The sequence below is a fragment of the Terrapene carolina genome, unplaced genomic scaffold (genome assembly GCF_002925995.2).
Source record: "Terrapene carolina triunguis isolate 2854851 unplaced genomic scaffold, T_m_triunguis-2.0 Scaffold68, whole genome shotgun sequence".
Taxonomy (NCBI): domain Eukaryota; kingdom Metazoa; phylum Chordata; order Testudines; family Emydidae; genus Terrapene; species Terrapene triunguis.
In genome coordinates, this window is record NW_020664419.1 from 59,035,865 (window position 1) to 59,048,173 (window position 12,309).

Genomic DNA, 12,309 nt, shown 5'->3' on the forward strand with positions numbered 1-12,309 from the left:
CTGGCTTGAGAAGAGCTCCTGGCTGCATGGCTCCAGGGATTCCGGGGTGTCTCCATCCGGCACACCCCCCTCACTCCCGTTTTCCTCCTCCTCAGCACCCCCCTCCCCCCCCCACCGGCTCTGAAGTGTCCCTGGTGGTGCTCGGAGTGGAGGTGGGGTTAACCCCAAGTATCGCATCCAGCTCTTTGTAGAATCGGCAGGTCGCGGGGGGAGCACCCGAGCGGCCATTTGCGGCGTGGGCTTTGCGGTAGGCACTCCGCAGCTCCTTCACTTTAATCCTGCACTGCAAGGTGTCCCGGTCATGGCCCCTTTCCATCATGTCCTTTGATACCTTTCTGAAGGTATTGTAATTCCTACGGCTGGAGCGCAGCTGGGACTGGACAGCTTCCTCCCCCCAAACACTGATGAGGTCCAGCAACTCGCCATTGCTCCATGCTGGGGCTCACTTGGCGCGTGGAGGCATGGTCACCTGGAAAGATTCGCTGATAGCACGCCACGCCGGGCTGAGCAAACAGGAAGGGGATTTTTAAAATTCCCGGGGAATGTAAAGGGTGGGTCACATGGTTACCTGAGGCCAGGGTAGTAGAGTTTGAACTGATGACCAGAGTGGCTAGAACAGGCAGTGTGGGATACTGCCGAATACTTCTGTGGAGGCCAGTCACAGCGCATTGGGCGGCCACACTGGCGCTGCAGTGCTGCAGCGGCAGGGCAATAGACGCTATTCCTCTCAGGGACGTGGAGTACATGCAGCGCTGCAACCACGGAGATACAGTGCTGCAAATGCCTTGCCAGTGTGGACGGGGAGTGAGTTACAGCGCTGGGGGCGGCTTTACAGCGCTGCAACTCGCAAGTGTAGCCAAGGCCTTTACTAGTAAAGAATGGTGAAAAGGAGCACCATTCATTTAGTGACGTCAAATACTGAGACCCGGGGTAAACACAAAAGTTGAACCATTTTAAGTATATCAGTCATCATTTTAACATATGCGCAAAGTGCCTCAAGTGGCAAGTGACCAGGATTCATCATCGAATTTGGTCTGCCCTAGCTTCCCCAGCTTGGATTGGTTACTGATGGGGTATACGACATGAATGCTAATCAGTGGTTAAGGGGTACATCTCCTCTAAGTTGGACACAGCTATACCAGTATAATAATACTTATAAATTATTTTTTTGTTATCTCGATTCCCATGAGGGAATAATTTATAACTGTGTCTGCAGTAGGGGCTGTTCTGCTATAACTGTTTTGGTAACTCTAAAGACAGGGATATTGAAAAGCATATTACAGAGCAATTAACAGAACCAGAAATGATAGTCAAATCTTACTAAACCACACAATAATTTGTGCACAATAAGTATTCTAGCCTCACTTCTGAAAAAAGATTGAATTGCCAAGGACTGCAGTGAGGTTTCATTTTACTAAGACTTACTTATTTTTACATTTTCTAATACTTTTTGAATTATGGACATAAATAATTCATATTGTACTATAGTTGGCAAATAAGTGAACAAAACCATTTTGTGGTGTTTTCCTTTTTAAATTTTGATCACTTAAATTCTTAAATTTTAGCAGTTTGCTAGCTGGAAGGATAAAGCTAGTCTCTGATAAAACTGTGGACATATAGTCCCTTCAGTTTTGTCCCTTCTCTTAGTCACTTGGGGAACAACACTATGAATGCTCTTACAAGAGAGCAACTTGGCTTCCTTCCTCCAGAAGGATTTGGTTGCCTCTCTCTCATGTACAGCCTTTTCTAATCAATGCATATTGGAAAGAAGGGCCCAGGTATTTAAATAGGGATGGAGTAACCTATAGAATTTTGGAATAGGCTATAGCGATGGTTGCAGGATTTCTGTGGTGCTGGTTCTGTCACAATAGAGAAACACCTTTCCGTCTTCAGGCAGATGCTTCTTTGTAGTTGAGGGTTACTTTTAAACCCACAAAACTTTTTTTTTTATAAAGTTGCACAGCTTCTGTTTATTATTATGGTGTGTTACTTCATAAATATAACTATGCTAAAACTTGAAGACAACTCCTGTGTTGGATGCAGAAGATAGAACCAAACAGCAAAGTGATCTGGGGGCTATTGAGAAGAAGGAAACGTCAATGTAAAGTCATATGTTCAGAAAGAGGCAGTAAATACTGTTGCTACTAAGGGTTTTAACTCTCCTCTTCTACTCTCTCTCATACAATTTGCATCATAACAAAATACTGCTGCCTCTTGCTAAAGAATTGCACCTCTAGCTAGCACAGTGGGTACCTATTTTTCATCATTCCCTGCTTTGGAGAATGTCAATTTATATAATTTCCTTTTATAAAGAATATTTCCTCCCCCCTGAGAGTAGGGTACCCTTTGCTTAGTTGTCAACTTTAGCAAAGGAATAAAACAAATAAGCAGTCCACAAAGTTGGAATCCTAGTATAGGCTATTCTGTGTAACCCTTGGAATGCTATGAACCTGCCCATAGCCAAATTGATTTTGTAATAGTATGACTAGGAAATCTTCTGACAGTTAAAAGAGAATTTTTTTGTACAAATTGTGAAAATGGGCCAGTAAAATCATTTCCCCTCCTCACAGCGCTGTGGAGCTGGATATTTCAGGGCTTCCATGTCCTTGGGCAGACTTCTGTATCATGAAAAATCGATATATTTCTGTTTGAATTAAGTCTTTCAGGAGTACTTTGTGCATTCTTGAGTGCTGCATATGAAGTAGTTTTTATCACCAAAAAAATTATAAACTTTCCTCATAAGGTAAAAATCCAAGATTTGCCCCAAAATATATACTATTTACATTAAAACAAAGACGCTCCTAAGACATGGCAGCTGTCCTAAGAAACCAAGTTATCAGGGTTTGCTATCGTATCCTCTCACATTCTAGTCTTGTGAGGTTTTCTTTCAGGATTCAGAGATTAAAAAGAAAGTAGAGAAGATACCATGTACGCAAATGAAAATTTTCCAGTACTTTGCTAATAAGCCTCAGAGTCTGAGAATGGCATTCATAAACCTATCTTAAAAATAAATTGGAGCACCTCAGTAATCCTATCAAATGCCAATTTTTTTATATTGAAGTCCCAAGTTGAAATCTGCACCAGACTCAGTTTTTTACAAGTATCGGACCCATATGTTGAGGACCTAGAGTTCATCATGAATTATACTCCAGTTTTTCTAAAACTAGGCAAATTAAACCTGAAGCAGGGTTAATGGTGACCAACCTTCAGTACATCTCTGTCTTATTTATAATATACATAAATTATTGGCAAATGCACCTTTATTACTTTAGTTCAATAATCAATGCAAAACAAAGTTCACAGGCATATTACTTGTATGGTGAGCTCTCTGAAATTCTCCTTATTTAATGTCAGGTTAGTTTTAACTCTTAATTTATTATCATTTGTAAATATTCTTGTATTTTTGGAAACTTAGCAATGTTTGCCAGTTTTAATTTATTGAGTGGGAGGGGGTGGATACCTGGAGAGACAAGGTGGGTGAAGTAATATCTTTTATTGGACCAACTTCTGAGACAAGCTTTCGAGCCACACAGTTTTTCTTCAGGTCTGAGGCAGGTACTCCTAGTGTCACAACTAAATGCAAGGTGGAACAGATTGTTTAGTACAAGTAGTTAGCACATATTCTAATCTAAGGGACCATTCAAGGTAGAGTGGCCTGTTAACAGCTCTGCAGTCATAAGACAAAAAGAGGAGGTTAGTGGATTGCAGATTGTTGTAATGAACCATAAATCCAGTGTCTGTTCAGACCATGAATTTTAGTATCTACCAGAGTTATGAATTTGAGCTCCCAGGCTCCATCTTTTGAAAATTGTTCAGGTTTCCTTTGTGGATGAGGACTGATAACATCAGATATAACGATCACTTTGGGGGGGGGGGGGGGTTCATAATCATTTTTATGTGTAAAAGCCAGAGCTGGCGTTAGAGGGTAGCAAGCAGTGGAAACAGTTTTTAAACAAATAAAAACCCTTGCATTGTTTTCAACTGCTATATACCAGCATAGTATGATTGTATCAGAACCGGAAAGTAAAATGATTAGAAGCAAAAGTGACTTGTCCAAGATGAGAGATGAACAAATGAAAGCTGCAAAAATAATTAAAAGTAAATCTGTTGTTTCCATTTTAGTAATCTAAGAGGCTGTTGGGTAAGAAGGTTACTCATGGACAGTGGGTATAATAGGCCAAGGGATGCTAAGTTTCCCCAAACAGGCTGCCCCACTGCTGAAAGGGTGCCTGGGCCATGGCCTGTCCTGCACTTCACCTGGAGGCCCTGCTCCTGTGTCTCACTCTTACCCTGTGGCCCTGCCCACTCTGCCTCTTCCCCGGAGGCCCCCGGCCTCTCATGCCTCTTAACCTCCTCCCCTGCGGTCCGTCCCACTCGCACCTCTTTGCCCCCTGAGAGGCACGAGCAAGGGGAGCCCTCAGGGAGGGGGCAGAGAAGCACAGGAAGTGGGCAGGGGACCAAGTGGGGGCAGAAGGCCGAATTTGGCATTAGTGCCCCTTCCGCCTTTCTAGGGAGCTTCCAGCGCTCGGGCCCAGCCTCCCCAAATGCAAGAGTCGCATTGCCCATGAGGTTACTTTAAAGTAATTTTTTTTATGTGACAGTGGCTTTTAAACCAGTTTTAAAAACTGTTTAACAACTAATTAGCTTGAACCATGTGTGGATTGCTGAACAGCTGTGTCCCCTCAATTCCCCAATCTGGGGTGCCTTTTACACTGCTTTGCTGTGAGAACAACCACTCCTGGCCAGTTAATTCACAGCCTCTAGCATAGGGTTACCATACGTCCGGATTTTCCCAGACATGTCCGGCTTTTTGGGACTCAAATCCCCGTCCGGGGGGAAATCCCAAAAAGCCGAACATGTCCGGGAAAATCCGGCGCTGCTGGGTGCGGGGCCGGGGGCCGGCGGTGCGGGGCTGGGGGTGCTGGGCCGTGGGCTGGGGCCGGCGGTGCTGGGCCGGGGTGCTCGGCCCGGGGCTGGCACCCCAGGGCCCGAGCCGAGCCAGGCTGGAGAGGCCGGGGCCGGCCGCTGGAGGGGGCCAGACTGGGCCGCGCCTCCTCCCTCCACCCCCCCAGCTTACCTGCTGCCTGCTTCCTGCTTCAGGCTTCCCGCAAATCAAATGTTCGCGGGAAGCAGGGGAGGGGGCGGAGTTGGGGCGGGGACTTTGGGGAAGGGGTGGAGTTGGGGCGGGGGCATCGGCGGGGCCCTGTGGAGTGTCCTCTTTTTGGACACTCAAGATATGGTAACCCTACTCTAGCATGCAAAACCCTGTTATCTCAAGTGGAGGTTCTCAAATGCTTGATCCAAACACACACTGGTTTAGATAAAACAATAAAACAAGTTTATTAACTACAGAAATATAGATTTTAAGTGATTGCAAGTAATGAAGCATAAAAGTCAGACTTGAGTACAAAGAAAATAAAAGGCAAACTAATACCTCACTTAACAAGCTACGTGTACTTAAAAGCAAAATAGTCTCAGCATAAGCTTACAGCAGTCTGGCTGGATTGCTTCAGCCAGAACCACCTCCAGTTCAATGATGCTTCCTTTGTCTTTCAAATGTTCTTGATGTTGTGAGTGGAGAGAGGTGGTTTAGCAGCCTCTGTTTCTCATTCTTATACCCTTCTTCCCTCTTTGAGGATTACCTTCAGCTGGGGTTCAGGCAACAGTCAGTCTGTTTACATGGAAGACCCCCAGCTGTTCCATTACCAATATGTAAAGTTCTCATCCACACCCTTTTCCCTGCCAAATAACGGCTGCTTAACCAGATGTCCATCCCCCCCCCCGAATATCAGGGTTGGAAGGGAACTCAGGAGGTCATCTAGTCCAACCCCCTGCTCAAAGCAGGACCAATCCCGAGACAGATTTTTACCCCAGTTCCCTAAATGGCCCCCTCAAGGATTGAACTCACAACCCTGGGTTTAGCAGGCCAATGCTCAAACATTTGATTATGCTGATAACTGCCTGGGGTGTCAATGTGTTTTTTGTCTCCGAAAAACCAGTTAGGGCCTGCTTTTTTAACTTTGGAGCATGTCATAGCAATGTTATACAGTGTAGAATCTTACAACTTTACAGACAATGTTACCACACATATTTTACCAGGACAATAATGTTCAGCAGATTGAGTGTCCAAATAATACCTCACTTTTTACCAAATGTATCATAGTCTTGTAAAAAGGAAGAACATGGGGGTAGAGTCTGTCACACTGCTATATGCTTTCACAACCATGTAGGCACACAAACTGTCCCACCAGGCCAAATGTTTTGTTTAATACATAGACTCATGAGACAAGGTGAGGGGTATTCTTGCTACTGCTAACACCGACCTGCATGTTGTTATCAGAAGGATCTTTTTAAAATATATATATATATGTGTGTTTGAATAAATGACTGTGTACTCATGACAGTAAAGGTTTATAACTGCATGTGTGATATTTAGTACACTGTTTTGTGATCCTTCATCTGGTGTAGAATGATACAAGGTGTGTATATTTGGATGATCACATGGTGAATTATAATAACTGCAGGGATATTTGTGTATTTTATGTAAATAGAAAATACTGCATGTCTTTATGCAATGATTCCAAACCTGGTTCATTCCCTGGTTTGGAGAGAGAGACACTTTCCTCGTTGGCAGTCGTCTATTTGTGCTTAGAAGGATTGACTTAACACAGCTCACCAGAAATAAAGCCCCCAGTCCACACCACACCTGAAGCTAAACTCTTGGATGTTAAGAGTTCTGACAGTTTAAAAATTGTGGCAAAGAAAGGATATTACTTTTTTTTTTTTTTTTTAATGAAAATCCCAGAGATGTTGCTGATCTCTTCACAATTGAGTAACAAATATATAGTTATATAGAAAAATTGGAAGGGGGGGAGGGCAGCCTGTCTACTTAGTTACTACTTCTAAGTGACCTATACTGTTTTACTCTAATAGCACTGACACTATAAAAATTCCAAGTGATTCAATCTTTGTAGTATATTGTAAATGTTAATATTTATTAGCAGTACTTTAGACATCTGGTATATTTCCCCTTGGTCTTTGTAAATATTGCCCTTGTGTGTGTGTGTGTGTTTGTTTTTTGTTTTGTTAAAGGACAGACTTTGTTTGCAAACTGAATTATATCTGGTGGATTAAATAAATCCTGAAAATATTTGCTCAATCTGGCAGTTTTTCTGCTTGCAGAATTCCTTTGGTCTTTGAGAATGTATATGGATTACAGGATTGTGCCCTTGCTCATTCAAAATAAAACCACACTGCTTTGTAGTGATTTCAAACAGCTGTGCAATATTGACACCACTCATACGTGCATCAATATTTTAATGGCTCAAAATATTAATCAAAATATTTTGAGAGGATTTGTAATAGCAAATATCAATACTATCTGTCAGTGTCCATTAAAATTAAATAGCATTAAAAAAGTGCATGTACCTTTAAAAGAAACAAATCTTTCAATGTTGGAAAAAATATGCCGGATATATTTGAATTATTTTAGTGTCCTTTGTTGTACGAAATCACAACTCTCAAGGAAATTAAGGTTTTATTTTCTGTTTATAAAATAGAGCACATGTAATAAAGAATCGTTTGAAATCCCTCCTGACATTTGTTGTCTTTTAATTTTTTTCTTCTTGAATGTATTATATAATAATCAAAATGATTTGAGGGATTCAAGGTCAGTATTTTCTTTGTTAGAGAATGAGATCTGTTTTTCCTCATTGCCAGCATAGATTTTCTTTTTTTTTTTTTAATTAACTTTTTGTAAATCCATGTATATGCAGCCTTGATCCAAAGTAATTTGAAGTCAGTGGGAAGCTCTTAAGGCTTCTCGTTGACTTCAGTGGGCTTTAGATCAGGCCTTTGGACATGTACTAACTAAGGTGAAAACAATCAGAACTTAATGTCTATGAATACTGCTAACTAAAAGGTTCTGAGCTCCTGCTGCATTACAGGTTTGTGGATTCATACAGTCCATGATCTTGCTCTGTGTTTACTGGTATGTAACTCATCTTTGTGTTCTTACACTACCTCAGTCCCTACTATAACATAGAAAAAAAATTAATAAGTACCTCCTATAGAGAAGCTAACAAATAGAGGAAAATTCTTATGATTAACTTACAAAGAAGCAAAATTCAGTGAATTGTAGTTTGCATCTGCAGAGATATTGTTGTGAATCTCTGTTGTCCTTGACATTCGATTTTTTTTTTCTTTTTTTCCAATTCACCTTGCAAACTCGATGTGTTTCTAAGTCACTAAAGAATGAGGGAGGTTTCTTGTAGCTCATTTAACACGTGTAGTTTCCTTTGATTGAAAAGTTGTATAGCATAGTGGATAAAGTGTTTGATAATGCAATGGTAGTTTGCACTGAGGCTGTTCTTTTATTAATATTGCAGTTGATTTTTTCCATTAATGGAACTGCATTATTTTTATAACAAATTATATATATCTGTACCTATAATAAACCCAATACAAAACATATCACATTAAACAAAATGAATAAACTGAACTATAATATGTGCATTTATATATATAATATAAGAAAAAACAAGTTCTTGTGATTTGATCATTCAAAAGGCGGGGGGGGGGGGGGGAAGACACCTCTGTAGGATTTGAGGGAGATGTGACTTAAAATCCATAAGAGAGAAATCATTACTCAAAAACTATCTGATTTTGCTGTAGAAAGGGGATGTCTAACAGAACTGGAAGAAAGGAGAGAAGTCATAGCTATTTAAGAGAGCAATTATTTTAGAGAGTATTACTGACATGGGACTATTTCTGCCATCTACATGAGAACTGTACAGTTAAAACTTTACAGTAGTTATCTTTAACCATACTGTATTGAAATTTCTGCATTCTGATTTGTTAATGCTTTGCCTTCAGTTCACCTCCAGTGTAAATAACAAACATGGTTGTCCAGCTTCACATTTCCCCCAGCTAAAAACATGTTTGATTGAAAATTTTAATAATAGCTAACGAGTGCTTCCCACAATTTGTGTTTTAAAAAAAAGAAAAAAAAAAGTTGTGTGCTAATTAACCCCCCTCAGCCTTTGGCATCAGAATTTATTCAGCCCAAAATACAGTTACGTGAAACAGAATGTCCTAAAAGTGGACATGGAAATAACCTGATGATTGCCATTTTGTGTGCTGAGCACAGATATCCATTATGTATGCAATCCCAAATACAATAACATTGCTAAGGAATAGTGTAGTTGATAGTGTTTCTGAACCTTATAGACGGCTTTGTGTTGCACTCAATTATGCCACATATATGTATAACCAATAGAGTTTCTGTACTGTAAGATATGTTGTGAAATAAACAGCTGTATTATAAGATTGATTATGAATAGTGAGGACATAAAATATGCTCAAAATCAAAGGATCTATTGGAAAGGTAACTCCAAATCATTACTCACCTTGGAAAAGTTTGATACGCAATAGTAATACTATATAGAAAATTAGCAAAACATTAAATATTCAGTGGACTAAATCAGCTTTACAATGCTGCAAAATTATTCCATTTCTACAGAACAGAGGAATAAGAAATCAATTCCTAGAGGAATCACATTTTCAGAAAATCGGATTATTGCCTTCTGTCTTCTCAGTGAGCGTGGATTATTTCAGCAGCTTTCTGAAAATGGGAGTTAAGAATTTGTCACTGCCTCCCAGTTTCTCTGCATACATTCTTGTTACCGCTTGCCATTCTACTACTGGGTTCTTCACGTGCTGGCCCTTGTGTGTTCCATTGTAGGTATGCCTGGGCTCCATGCGCCTGAGACCAGGAGAGTCTCGCTGGGAGTGTCCATTGGTCTGTGCCTGTGCTCTTCCCCTCCTCGTGCTTTGAACTAAATGTGTAAGGAGTGGTGTGTACCAATTGCCTTTACTGTTCCTTCTTGTCACTGCATGGTCTGAGATGCAACAATCCAGTGTCCTCCAAGTTCTTCCTTCGACTTTAACTAAATAGTGTACATACAGTTCTTATTAGATAGTTTTATTTAGTACAGTTAGGCACTGAGGAGTCATATATCCCCTTTGGGGACTCCTTGCCCGTGTCCTGTTGTGGACATTGAATTATACCCAAGGATACAGGATTCAAAAACTGTGTTTCCTGCCCTCATGCCTTCCCGGTCAGTGACAACCTTCTGAAGTGCTGGTACTGCCTTGGAAAAGCACACATCTCCACCAGATGCAGATACTGCTCCTTGCCCAGACACACCCAGCAGGCATGGGAGTTGAGGATCAGAAAACATCATATGGAGCAGGTGAGACCTCAGTCTGATCCAGGCTGGGCGACTCCCCTGTACATCGGTCAGAGGTGTTGAGAAGCATGCCTCCTAGCACTGAGGCTTCCTTAACAGGGGTGAGTAGAAGTACAGTTGAAGACTCCTGAACACAGGAAAGCACACACTAAAATCTAGAGAGGTCTCCCTTTGAATCCTCCTCTAAGATGAAGACTTCCTCCCCAACTCCCTCTGAGTTGGCTGAATTGTTGCACTCTGGTCACAGATCCCAAAAGAGCCCTGGTGCCAAGTTTCGGGCATGGAAGTCTAAGATTATTTTGGTCCCAGGACCAGCTTCTACTGCTTCACCATCGGTACAAGAGCAAGGAGAAACACTGTGGCTTCCACTACCCTCCATACCAAAGAAGACGACGACATAAGAACATAAGAAAGGCCGTACCGGGTCAGACCAAAGGTCCATGTAGCCCAGTATCCTGTGTACCAACAGTGGCCAATGCCAGGTGCCCCAGAGGGAGTGAACCTAACAGGCAATGATCAAGTGATCTCTCTCCTGCCATCCATCTCCACCCTCTGACAGACAGAGGCTAGGGACACCATTCCTTACCCGTCCTGGCTAATAGCCATTAATGGACTTAACCACCATGAATTTATTCAGTTCTCTTTTAAACTCTGTTATAGTCCTAGCCTTCACAACCTCCTCAGGTAAGGAGTTCCACAAGTTGACTGTGCGCTGCGTGAAGAAGAACTTCCTTTTATTTGTTTTAAACCTGCTGCCTATTAATTTCATTTGATGACCCCTAGTTCTTGTATTATGGGAATAAGTAAATAACTTTTCCTTATCCACTTTCTCCACATCACTCATGATTTTATATACCTCTACATATCCCCCCTTAGTCTCCTCTTTTCCAAGCTGAAGAGTCCTAGCCTCTTTAATCTCTCCTCATATGGGACCCGTTCCAAACCCTTAATCATTTTAGTTGCCCTTTTCTGAACCTTTTCCAGTGCCAGTATATCTTTTTTGAGATGAGGAGACCACATCTGTACGCAGTATTCGAGATGAGGGCGTACCATCGATTTATATAAGGGCAATAATATATTCTCAGTCTTATTCTCTATCCCCTTTTTAATGATTCCTAACATCCTGTTTGCTTTTTTGACCGCCTCTGCACACTGCGTGGACATTTTCAGAGAACTATCCACGATGACTCCAAGATCTTTTTCCTGACTTGTTGTAGCTAAATTAGCCCCCATCATATTGTATGTATAGTTGGGGTTATTTTTTCCAATGTGCATTATGTTACATTTATCCACATTAAATTTCATTTGCCATTTTGTTGCCCAATCACTTAGTTTTGTGAGATCTTTTTGAAGTTCTTCACAGTCTGCTTTGGACTTAACTATCTTTAGCAGTTTAGTATCATCTGCAAACTTTGCCACCTCACTGTTTACCCCTTTCTCCAGATCATTTATGAATAAGTTGAATAGGATCGGTCCGAGGACTGACCCTTGGGGAACACGACTAGTTACCCCTCTCCATTCTGAGAATTTACCATTAATTCCTACCCTTTGTTCCCTGTCTTTTAACCAGTTCTCAATCCATGAAAGGACCTTCCCTTTTATCCCATGGCAGCTTAATTTACATAAGAGCCTTTGGTGAGGGACCTTGTCAAAGGCTTTCTGGAAATCTAAGTACACTATGTCCACTGGATCCCCCTTGTCCACATGTTTGTTGACCCCTTCAAAGAATTCTAATAGATTAGTAAGACACGATTTCCCTTTACAGAAACCTCGACGACGTTACAAAGAGCCATTTGCACCTGTGGTACTGATATGATCACATATATAAGCTATGACTTCCAAGACACTTCTTATGCCAGCTCCATCAGTACAGGAGACAATCTTCATCCCCTGTGCAGGGAGAGGTATACTACCAGTGAGGATATCATTCTCCTCCCTGATCCATGCACTTCTCATTCTTTTGGAACCTGTTCTCTGTTGGGAGATTTTGATACCATTTGGTACAGGAATACTACTAAGAGCGTGATTGTTCTCCACTGCCATCCAGCAGTAGGGGTGC

At 41.6% G+C, this 12,309-nt stretch overlaps 1 protein-coding gene across 3 annotated transcripts in view; it reads left to right on the forward strand.

Annotated features, from left to right (window-relative positions):
• Positions 1-12,309, forward strand: part of MDM2 (MDM2 proto-oncogene) — a 58,139-nt gene that overhangs the window by 23,733 nt on the left and 22,097 nt on the right. The gene's annotated exons all lie outside the window — the stretch shown is intronic.